This window comes from Ambystoma mexicanum, chromosome 8 (genome assembly GCF_040938575.1).
Source record: "Ambystoma mexicanum isolate Mex_15411 chromosome 8, UKY_AmexF1_1, whole genome shotgun sequence".
NCBI lineage: Eukaryota > Metazoa > Chordata > Amphibia > Caudata > Ambystomatidae > Ambystoma > Ambystoma mexicanum.
The window spans coordinates 1,477,935,182-1,477,947,669 of record NC_090929.1 but is presented as its reverse complement, the minus strand read 5'-3'; positions in this window follow the sequence as shown (position 1 = coordinate 1,477,947,669).

Below are 12,488 nucleotides of genomic sequence, written 5' to 3'. Positions count from 1 at the left end.
CTTGTTATAACCTTTTCTCCTTCTTTCTCCCTTTTTCTAGGAGCTCCAAACTTGAGGCGGGCGTGGCAGATAACTAGATGCAGACTTGCAGGCACGGTGAGCGTTACGCTGCTGGATGCAGAATAACACGAAGCGTGTGCTGCTCTTCGGGCGTGGTTTAAATAGCCTCCAAAGTAGTCCCAGGTAAGTATTCCTCCCCAGCCCCGCCCGAGTAATAAAATAGTCCCTAGGTAAAATAGTCCCTTCCAAGCCTCATTTGGCTTGGAGCTCTTGCAGCTTGGTCTGCATCAGGTAAGCTTGCAGCATGGTCTGCATCAGGTAAAGTCTACTCTATGAGCCTGGTGCCATAGGCGCCAGGACTGACTCTCCATATGAGCCTGGCGCCAGGACCGCACCCAAACAGCCCCTAGCAGGGGTTTTTGGGCTTGCCCAAAATAACTTGATGCATGCTTCCGGGGTTGCTGGACCTGGTCTGGGTCCCCGGGGGTAGGCATCATGACAGTATCACTTGAAAGCCCACGGCATGCATGAGAACAATTGCAAAACGCCTACAGTGGAGGTCACTGTATATCGTATGGAACAAATTGTATTAAAATAGAGTAAGAAAGGGAGGTACATGGTTGTCTCCTGGTGGGGAATTGTGAAGAATACTCAGCAATGCATCTGAGTTTGCACAGTAATTGTCTGTGCCCTAAAAGGCAGGGTTGTTTGAATTGACTCTGGGTAAAGAGACGGACACCAAGCTCTAGAAAATGTGTTCAGTGTCTGTATTTTACAAATGTCGGCAGTGTTCTAGAAAGGCCTGCAGTCATTGCAAAGTTTGTGAGTGAATAACCGTAAAGTAGTACCTGGCCGTATTGGTATCAGCGGAGTGCAAGTCTCTAACATGAAAGGGGACCAGTTTTCATTCAGGATGCCAGATAACGATCGGTAAAACTATTCTTGTACTAGAATGGGAGAACAATTGGGAATGCTGTAGTATAATGTGCAAGACAGTCAAACATGGCGATAGCGGCGGCAGCCCCTCTGAAAAATACCATGTTTCAAAAGGACAGGTAACACGCTTCTTCGCCGGCTGACAAACCTGCATTGTCATGGTGATCTCAAGCTTCTGAAGCAGAGAATCCTCACCGCAAAATGCTGCGCGCGACTTTCCCACGTTGTTACTGTGTTTCCATGCTAACTTACCATTGTTTTGGCAATCCAATAGATTTGCTAGTGAATGTGGTTGCGCGGTGGCATGTCCGTGTGGTGCTAACGTTGCCTAGGCAACTAGCTTTAACTGCTGCAGATTTCCGTATGCTCATATCCAATAGTTCTAGCAGACAGCTCTCTGCTAATGTCTAATTGTCCTAAAGGAATACTGTGGAGAGCGGTCCCACAATGCGGCCCATCCCCATACTGAAAGCACTTACCCTGGTACAAGTGCTTAAAATAACTCAGTAAGCTCCTGTGAACAGGTAATGTGGTCAGCCCACTTCATTGCATTCTTCTCCACATTTGCCAGCCTTTATCTCTAGTGCCCTTCCCTCTCTCTTGTTTGCCACTAACACCGTAAACCATTCGAATCCCACTCCTCCTTCTCTCTCTCTCTCTCTGACCTCTTCTCTCTGTGTCCCTTAACTATCATGGTCCCTATTCCAATCTTCTAAAGTACACTCCTCTATTAGACGCTCTACAAACCTCCTGCCTCTACTGTCCAAGTCTTCCACCTTATATTTCCTCCTTTCATCTGTGTGCCCCAATCTCATTGCGTTTTTCCTTCATCTGCACTGCTGTCACATACTCTTCTGCTTCACCCCTTTGGGAATGGTTGTCTTTGCCCTCAACTTCTTCACTCCTCTGAGCACCCATCCTCCTTAAATGCTGCACTCTTTGGGATTGACTGTAACTGGCCTCACCGTCCTTAATCCTTTGAGCTCTATCTTCAGTTGCGTCACTGTCACCCTTTTACTCTTCACTCCTTTGGACGCTGCTACTGCTGTTCTAACCTTTTTTTATTAGTGCCAAACTCCTCTGCTCTACTGTTGTTCTCCAGTTCCAATCTCTGATTACAACTCCTCCTTGCTCCAGACACCCTCCCTGCCAGGCAGAGGTTGTGCGTTTTCATAGGTCTGCTGCCCTGACTTCCAGCATCTCTGTGATGAAAGGGGGTTCAGGTGTGAAGCCTGGGGTGGGGATTGATGCTGACGTGAATTCCTTACAGCCCCTCTCTCTCTCTCTCTCCCTCTTTTTTTCTCTCTCTATCTCTGTCTCTCTATTTCTGTCAGGCTCCCTCTTTCATGTGTGTTTCTTCATGCAACTGTTGTAGGGATTGACTTATGGCCTCCAGTCCCGAGTATAGCCCGAGTATAGCTGTCAGTTCATGTGTGGGACTTGGCTAATCCCTTCTCTTGGGCCAGGGCCAGGGTAGATACACTTGGGATTCCTGCACCTGCAATTGGAGCATACTGGTGGTGCCGATATTTTGGGACCATGATTTCCCTTCTTGCATATGGGCTATGCTTCGTATGGGGTATGGCTCTCTTGTCAGAGATTAGACAGGGCATACAAATATTAAGGAATCAACAAGTCGCTCACTTATTGATCTAATAAATTTACGCGTGGCAAAACACCTTCATTTATATGCTGCACTAAATGAAAATGTAATTAAAATGGGTCATTTTGAAATGGCACTATTTTTTCTGGAAAAATTAAAGGGAGAAACCAACCGACCCATAGGTTTCTATTAGGATCCCGGAACCCCTTTCACCATCTGCTTTTCTAGTTCGAGCTACCATACTTTCACCTAACCATTCCTATTTACTTTTTTTGATTGTTCCAATCCATTCCTTCTTCGGGTTTTCCTCTTGCTCTTTATTCTAAGGCCACCTCAATCTTAGGATCAGATGGTCCCTCTATTTGTCTTAGAGTGCATCAGAAATTACAGATTGTCAGTTGATTGATATGGCCCCAGCATTCTTCTGTCAGATCCCAGTTTAGAATGTGTATGCAATGGGAGACATGCTATCTATAATTTCAAGGTATCCCCTTCAAGATGGTAAAAGTGTATTCTTCTTAGTATGCTTTCTCTGGAAGTTAGAGAAGTAGACCCGATCAATGACATCATTCTTCCTTTTCATGTTCTAGAGGTCATAGTAAGTTTTCATACTCACAAAAGGGTTCTCAAGACTAAATTATTCATATGTGAAAGCATACTGTATATTGTCCTTAAGATTTGTTATGTATTCATGAGTAGTAGAAGCGTCAATCAATGATGCTCCTGTGTATGTAATAACATCTATTTTGGAAACACCATCTTTTCACAAGTCGTAAATCCAAATAGGACACAGATGTATCAGAAGAAGGGCAATTCTTAACTAGGCCCAGTTCAATTTACAAAATTCCTAAGAACTACTACCATTATTTTATTGTACTGCTTCACACCTCCACCAGTTTCGGGGTAAGTGGCAATGTAGAGTTTTGTTTCTAAACCTACAATTTACCACATCTTAGTCATCACATCATTAGTGATGTGACTTACCCAGTCATATTCCATTCTTTGAAGAAGACAGACATTAGAAAATATGTGGTTGACCATCTCCGCCTTACAGTATGGACTGGGAGAGAGCCCATTTTGTAAATATGGATGTCACAGTCAACATGCACTATTTCCTATGGCAGAATACATTATTTGCCCTATGAAATCGATCTTCAAATTGGATCTAGGTACTGACATTCATTTTTCTATAGAGAAGCTAAGTATATTAGAGAACTAGGCTAGAAATGTGCACACACCAGACATTGCTTTAAAAAGATATTCAAATCATGAATCATTTGTGGCTAATAATCTACCTCATGTAGGATCTCTAGAGTCCTGTGAAATCCCCTATGACCATCTATTACCACATCAAGTGGATGCTTTAACATTATACTTTTGAAGGATTTAGATACCACTAAGCCGTGAACCCCAGAATGGGGCTTCCTAACCAGAAGTCCATCTTGGAATTGGAAAATCTTTCAAAATATCATCAACACTTGCAAATCTTCCATCCCCGGATAATCATGTTCAGTAAGGGGAAGTGCACCAGGGCTTACTAGAATTGATGCACATTTCTAATAATGAGATCTTCTTTTTGAGCAGTGATCATCTCTTCATCTGGAGCATTCCTACTCCACTGAGCACTGTGTTAGTAAGACCAACATGATACTGTGATATAATCACTTCTGTTACTTGGATCTGTTGCATGGGATGTTTTAACCCACTAGTCTATGCCCTGCAACATCACCGTGCGCTGCTTGCATCAGAAACAACGGAGTGGCCGCCAACAAGATCTTTGTGCTAAAAATCTCTGAAAGTGCGCAGGAAAACCTGAAAAATAGGCCGCCAATCCATTTTGCCTATGTCAGAGGTAACACAGGAGACCACTGCTAAAACCTATCATTTGGCTGCCCACAGAGGAAAATGAAACTACTTGAAAAAGCAGTGCTGCATTGCAAAGGAAAACCCAGAACTGCTTTAAAAATCCGTTTTTGCTTGGCTGTGGAAAGTGCAAAAATCATGGTTCCCAAACATCACAAAAGATCCAACATCCTTGTTGGGTGTTAAACATCACTTTATTTAAAGAATTCACCTAAACACAATGTCAGCAGAAACATATTTTGTCAGAAGAAAATCCACATCCACATTCAAAGATGCTTGCTTGGAAAAATATGTTAAAAATGGGCGCAGTACCGCCGCTCGCCTTTGTCAGAAGCTAGCATTTACTGTCATTTAAATTTGTGCCTTAAAATCAAAGTATGGAAAAGAAGAGACTTCCCATCAAAAGCAATATAGGGTGACAATTCAATCTATATGTTTTAAAAAGGCTGGAATTAAAAGATTTGTGGCTACATTTGTAAAAATGTAAATTGTATTTTAGAGAAAGACTATTTTAAACATTGTTTTAAAAGTAAGTTAAAGCCAGCCACACTGAGCTTCAAAGACATTCCACAGTTTCTCCCAAACAAAGTAATCTTCCCCCCTGCCCTCTGCTGAAGAACTGGCAGGGAGGTGTGAAAGGAAATGGGAGGGGACTTTGGCCTGTTGCTCTGACAAGAAACAAAAGACTCCCTTGACTGAAAGGAAATGCTAATTTGGGTGTGACAGAAAACAACTGCTGGCAGGAAGAAGCCTGGGACTGCTCTGGCCCAGCCAAAACCTTGGGGGCGGAGACAGACAGTTTTGTTTATTCGGAGAGCACAGAAAATATCTTTTTGAAAAAGACTCATAGAAAACTGAACAAAATTGGTAAAAATCTGTAAATATAGTGTTGTTAAAATGAAATTTCTGCTCACGTTTTAAAACCACTCTGGAATTTGTGCGATATTCAGAGACTGAACCACGAAAATGTTGATATTGTAGCAGTTGTAATAATGCTAAAAATATGAAACTTCACAGGAGTATGCCCAGATGTTATGTTCAGGTATCTGAAAAAATGTGTACAGATCTGACACTGGGTTACCAACCAAAAGCGTGAAAAACGGTCATTTGTGAACCAAAACTCTTAGGAAGATGGGACTTGGACAGATACGTGCCTTGTTTAATCTGTAATGTAAATATATATTATTAGCAAGTTGGTGATATTGGAAATATGTTTTATATGAAAAACATATTTTCTGTGTAGGAACAAAGGGGAGGTTTTTCCCTGGATTGTAAATTGCAGCATCACTATGACACATCATGACACACTGTTTCCTTCTCAAATCAGGAGAGAGGGAAGACTTTAACCAATTGGCTCCTTAGAGTGTTGGGCTTAGTATAATCAGCCTACCCACCCCCTTGGGAAATACGTAAATAGGGACTGTTGAGGACCTAGAGACACACATTCACCCATCAACTGATTTACTGTTGAAGTGCTCTGCAGGAAGAACCTAGATCAAGACTCCAGAACCCAGATCAAGACTCCAGAACTCTGAAAACAGAAGGCCCAATCCAAAGCTGAACCCTTCTCAGCTGGCCTTTAAAATCTTGCAACCTGATTTTAACCCCAAACTTCCAAGGGGCACAACCAATTCAACAGCCGGGCTGTGCTGTTTTTCTGCTTCTTGCCAAGAACTCTTGCTTGAAACCAGAGATCCAAACAAGTAGAGCAGAGCTGTAACCCAGAACCAACCCATCAGATCCAGTCCAAGAGGCCGTGCAGACACAGAGTGCTGTGCTGAGAGCAGAACTAGGTGCCCTGAATCCTGTCCGGTGGCGAGCAGATTCCAGTCCAAAACCCTTGACCAGATCTTTGACGGGCCTATTCCAAAACCATAGTTGTGAGTGTTTAGCATAGAACTGTCCATAGCCAATCTCTTATCTTAAGTAATCTTATCCAACCCATTCTATCATATCCAGAACTGCATTGTAGAATCTCTTTTGTCTGTCCTGAATCCTTCTCTCATCCATATAATCCTGTGATAATTGCAGTGATAAATCATCTTTGTGCTATTATATATTTGCTGAAGAAAGGCAAGTGTCACAGCAGGCAAAGATCAGACAGAGGCGCCTCTGGACTGGTGGCTGTACTGTTGGTATCTCGCATCTCCATAGCCTCTTAGTGTAAAACCAATCCTTGTTTGTAAATCTTCAAAAGCGCATCTTTCATTTGAAATCTTGACTCTTTTTGAGAAAAATCAACCTTTACTAAAACCTTCATAACTTCTGAACCGTACATGCCAGAAACGAAATTCGAGTGTCATTTTGAAGCTAACATCCTCAGCTTTCAAACGAACCCAGAGCTGCATTCGAACCTTATAGTTTTGCTGTAATCGCATTTCTCGTGCGCGGAAAGGTTTGCCGCGATTCTGCATTTGGCTCAATTTCATCCTATATAAAATAGCTATTTCTTGCCTTTAACCTCTGAATTCAGTTTCCTATCTGCTAGTTATCCCACCATCATTGCTAGTGTTTACCTGAAATAAAGTCATTTTTCAGTATTTTTCCCGTTCATTGCAAACCACATTCAAAAGCAATTGACCTGTTTTAAAATCATTCTTGTTTCTCTCTAAAGCTTGCTGGGGGAATTGGGATTGAAACTGCATTTGTAGAGTGTTTATTCCTGAAACCTGTTTTCTCTCCTTCCATCTCTATATGGCATATATGGCATATGGCATATTAAGGGGGATTGAGTAGTATCAGGGGGAAAGAGTGATTACATTGCATTTGATTGAACACACAAAAGTATTATTTCTGTGCTGCATTAATTTCCTATCCTTGCATTTCATTGAACCCACACAAAGTTTTATTCTATGCTACATTATTCTTCTCATCCATACTCCTATTGATTAAAAAGATTGTTGACTGTAATATCACCCAACGCTGATCAATGTAGAAATGTTAATAGTGTGATATCCAGATATTGTTCATAATGCATAAAAGTGTGATATATATATACTGTTCAAATCCATCAAATAAATCTTTTCACTTTGCAAAACAACCTTCTTCTTGGTTCAGTGAGACCGGGGGGATTCAAAGAGAGGGGCGTGATATAAGGGTACATCATTCAGAAATAAAAAGAACTTTAGACATAAAAATATATAATTAAGGGTTCCAGCTGGGCATCTCACGCTAGGCATTGACTTAGGTGGAGTGCTGGGTTTAAACCACTTACAATATCAATGAAATCCCCTTAAACAGCTCCTGTTTCAGCAACTTCACCAGCCAAATAATGGCCTTTCTGACATGACCTTCTATCTTTTTTCAATATATGTCCTCTAGGATGGGGAATTAACTGTTGTAACATGGAATGCGTGTGGGTTTATGAATTTAGCTAGGGATGCTGCCACGTGTGTGAAAGAAGCCAGCATAGTGTTTATCCAGGAATCTATGGCTACCAGTGCTCTTCAGTTGGAAGGTTTTTGTACATATTGTAAACATGCCACCAAAGGTCCTAGGGTCTCCCTTCGGGGTGGGGTGTCTGTTGATAGCCAGAGACCTGAAGCTTTCCACCACTCATAGAGAGGTGATTACTGGATGTAAAAATCTGTTGGGAATTAGTGGGACAATTGTGGGTAGGGTGGAGGAGGTTCTCTTTGTAAACATTTATTGGAACCCTGTAAAACACAGTCTCCCAGCATTTCACAGGGTATTGGATGATGTGCTGGAGGGGTGGCTGGCATCCAATACACCACAAACTATTATCGCTGTGCTAGTGCCCAGAACATCAGGGGCCATGACGAGGGGATTTTCACCTCTTTTACAAAGGATGAATCATCAGCTGTGCAGGTTAGCAAATTGCGTAATTGTGGCCTAGAAATATGATTTCCTGTGAGAGGGGAGCCTGGGCAGGAGTTCCACACCTGGAGCAGGGGAATGAGACAGTCATGGATTGACCATTTATATGTTTCCTCTGCCCTGAGCTCTAGGTGTTGGCCTCTGGAGCATGGCCCATTCCGGGGAAGTGACCATTGTCCACTGATACTCACCTTGAGCAGGCCTTTGCAGAGGTTCAAGGTTACCCCAACATTTTCATTCATAACTCCAGCAAGAGGTGGACTGACGATAAACTGGAACACAGCCACATGTAAAAAATGTCTTCATATTTTTGCTCGGCTGGTTGAGAGTAAGGGCACTAGTACTGGAAAACGTTCGGCAGAGTTGTTCAGAGGAACTCTCAGCAAATGTTTTGCACTTCTGATTAAAAAGGAAAAGTTTCAGGGTTCACAGAATCATCTACATCGATACAATGTGAATATAGTGCAGGCAAGGCAGAAAAAAAGGCAAGACCTTAAAAAACGAGGGGTACTAGCCTTGACTGCACTACAGCACATCTTGGAAAAAAGAAAGACACTGTCGATACAGAGGAATCCTCAAATAATTTACAGTAGAGACACATTGAGCGGAATCTGGAGACACTTCGGGCCTTGTTGAAGAACAACCTTGCCAGATTTTGGACTATAATCAAGGCTCAAATGTTTACTCCCGACCAGGAAAGGGTCTCTTCCATACTAGAGCACAAATGGATTGATTATTGGAGGGAAAAATGTGCATTATCAGCAAACGAGGTTGATTGTCGAATTTTGCTTTCTCATAAGTTGCGTATTTTCCCCTGGGAGGAAGATTCCATTGTGTGGTCTATAGGGTGAGCAAAGGCTTCCAGAGCCCTGGGTCCTGGCAGTATCCCACCTTTTATCATAAAGAAGGATCCCTTGCTCTGGATGGGCCCTTTGATGACCCTTTTTAAAAGTATCTATCTAATTCATGAAGTCCCCCCACGTGGCAACAGTTGATTATAATACGTATTCAAAAACATGGGGATGTTGCAGACCCTAGAAATTACAGGCCGAGTGCCCTCTTAGGCACATTCCAGTAAAATGTTCTCTTCCTTGTTGCTTAGAGACCTAAACCGTCAGCTAGAGCCATTGAACTTACCTTCGACCTTCCAGGTTGGATTTTGTTCTGTTATAGGAACTACACTGAACGCGACAATACTATTACACTTGTTGACCTAAGTAAAAAAAAAACAGGTGCTGGGTTTGGTCTAATTGCCATCTATAGACATGTCAAGTGCATTTAATACTGTGAGTTGGAACACCAAATGGAATAAACTCCAGGACTAGAATATCCCACTAAAACAATTAAACTCCTGGCTTTGTTTCACAGTAAATCTGTTGTGAGGGTGGGATTGACCAGGAAGGGGGCCGTGTCAGGCCCTGATCCACTTTTATTGGGCTAAGACAGGGATGTGTTGTGGCTCCCACTCTGTTCAACCTCTAAATCTTAGACATAAACAGACTCTGGGACTCTGGAGTCACGTTCACACTTAAATGAAGGAATCTATCATTAAATTGGCTATCATTTGCTGATGACATTATCTTGTTAGATAAAAGACCAATAGGTCTCTATAGGAAGCTGAATCTTTTACACCAATACGCTGTTGACAACAACTTGGAGGTAAATGGGAACAAATCTAAGGTTATTGTTTTTTCAACCAAACAGTGCTCAGAGGGGTTTGACTGGAACATGGGAGGTCAGCCTCTGGAAAGAATGCAGACGATGAGATATCTAGGGTTCACCCTCACAAATAGTCATTTGAGGAAAACATTTATGAAGCGTGGTGTCACTCCTTTGTTAGCACAAATGAAAAGAGTCTATTAGCAGCTGTGCCGCTACTCTCTTCTTCCCTTGGTCAGATTTTATTTGCTGAAGGTCGGGCCAACCATTTTGTATGGGCTGGCTATAGTACCTTTTGATCTGAGGCCATGTTTGAACTCACTGCAGGGCCAGCTCTGGAATTTCTTTTGGGTTTGGTGAATTCTTTACCAAACGTAGTGATAAGGAACACATTTGATCTGGTCTCCCTAGCTGCAAGGGCTCTTTGGGAGAAACTACCTGAATATGCAACATTTCTGAACCTTCCTAAAAATTCTCTTTACCAAAGCCTATGGGAAGCATCCACTTTGCAGTCAACAATTTCAATTGACGAGTTTAAGGAAGAAATGCGTAAAATACTCCTTCAAATAGACTCAATAACAGAAGAGCTGGCCATCACACCACATCTAGTTAAAAAGTAGTTGTGTATGGTAGATTGGTGTGAAACCTGTGATTTATTGGCAATCTTTTCCCTGCATACCAAGTATGTGAAATTTAGAAGGAAGCGAGAGGAAACGCTTCCATACGTATCTTTATTCCCCCGCCCCAAAATTCGGAGGGTCTACATTCGCTTCTACCTAAATCAAATTCTTACTCTTGAGCGGAGAATCAAATGGGACAACTCCTTAAAAAATATCTACTGCCGGTTCTGTATGGACCAATGTGCTGAGACACTTTGTTTTGTGGTGTGTAGCCTTTAGGGATGTTAGGATGCGCTATTGGGTTCAACAGAACTTGCAGAGCTATTCTGGCCAAGACTTACGTGTGGGAATGAAGTGAAACTGGTTGTAGCCCTGCACGCTTTGCTTTGTGTTGTCACAAAAAGGCTGGAGGGGCCATAGCTTACATAGTTTTCTTATGGACGCAGTGTTCTTTAGGAAGAGGTCTGATAAATTCTATTTTAACTTTTGTATTACTGGAAGTGTGTAGGGTAGTTGTATGATCTTCTGTTTTCTTGTTTTGCCATGTAGTCATTGTGATTTTGTGTCTATTTCTTTTATTAAACTGCTTTGTGAAAGGCTTATTTGTATAGGCTGAAGCACAATAAAAAACAAAACATATATATTATCATGTTGTAAGATATATCAAAATCATCTACAATTTGGATCAGTTTGCCATGTTCCAAGGGTTTGTTATTTGTACAGAGGATGCACCTGGCTTTCCATGTTTCCAGGTGTTTAAAAAATACATTCTAGACAAAATCAGAATCTGTAATATTTTAAGCAAGTTCAAGTACCTGGAGGTGATGCTTTGTGGCAGTGAGGACTGATTCATAAACTGGCATAATCTCTGCCACCTGCCTGCTTGGGTTATCACGTAATATTGTATGTATGTATGTATGTATTTAGTTTTTGTATAGCGCCGGTAGCCCGCGGGCATCAGGGCGCTTGTACATAAAACACTGAAACTGCAAGACGGATGACAAGTACGAGACGGACGATGAGTACAAATAGCTACTGCCTATAGAGTGTCCCTGAGAGATGGCCTTCACCCGAATTCTCATCTAAAGAGGTGTGTCTTCAGCATCTTCCTAAACGCGGAGTGATTAACTTGAGACCTAAGGGATTTGGGGACGCTGTTCCACAATTTAGGAGCCAGCACAAGAAAAGATCTGGCCAGCCCGGTTTTTAGCTTGAACTTGGGCACGTTCAAGAGGCATTTTCCACCCGAGCGTAGATTTCTACTGGGATTGTAGGGCACTGCACACGTTTTCAAGTAGGCAGGCGCTGTGCCAAAAAGGCACTTGTGTACCAGGCAGAGAGCCTTGAACTTAATGCGTTCTTCTACTCTGAGCCAGTGCAGAGCAAGCCTCTCTTCAGTAACATGGTCTTTCCTCTTCAGATTTTTCACTAACCTGACCGCGTTGTTCTGGATTACCTGACAACTAGATAGATCCTTGGATGAGGCCCCCAACAGCAGGGCATTCCCGTAGTCGAGCCGTGTGAGAATAATGGCTCTGGCTATCGTTGCCCTGTTTTCCTCATTAAGCAATGGCTTAATGGCTTTCATAAGCCTGAGATAGTACGCTGTGTTTTTTTTTTTGGAGGAAACTGGTCTAGGCGTGAGAGTCGACCACTGAATCGACCATCATACCCAGAGTCTTCACCTTGGGGACCACCTGAATAGTGACGTTCTTAATTTGGAATGAGTTGTACTCTGCCCCCAGTTTTTCCAACTGACGACTGGAGCCAAACAACATCAGTTCGGTTTTTGAATCGTTCAGGCACATCCAGTTTGCCTGCATCCAGTCGTCTATTATCTTGTAAACCCTAGTGATCACTTCACTGTCCGTGGCATGATTCCTACCCCCCAACTCCAATATGAGTTGGGTGTCGTCTGCGTAATTTGTAAACGACACGCCGGCTTTCACCAGAAGGCTACACAAAGTGCG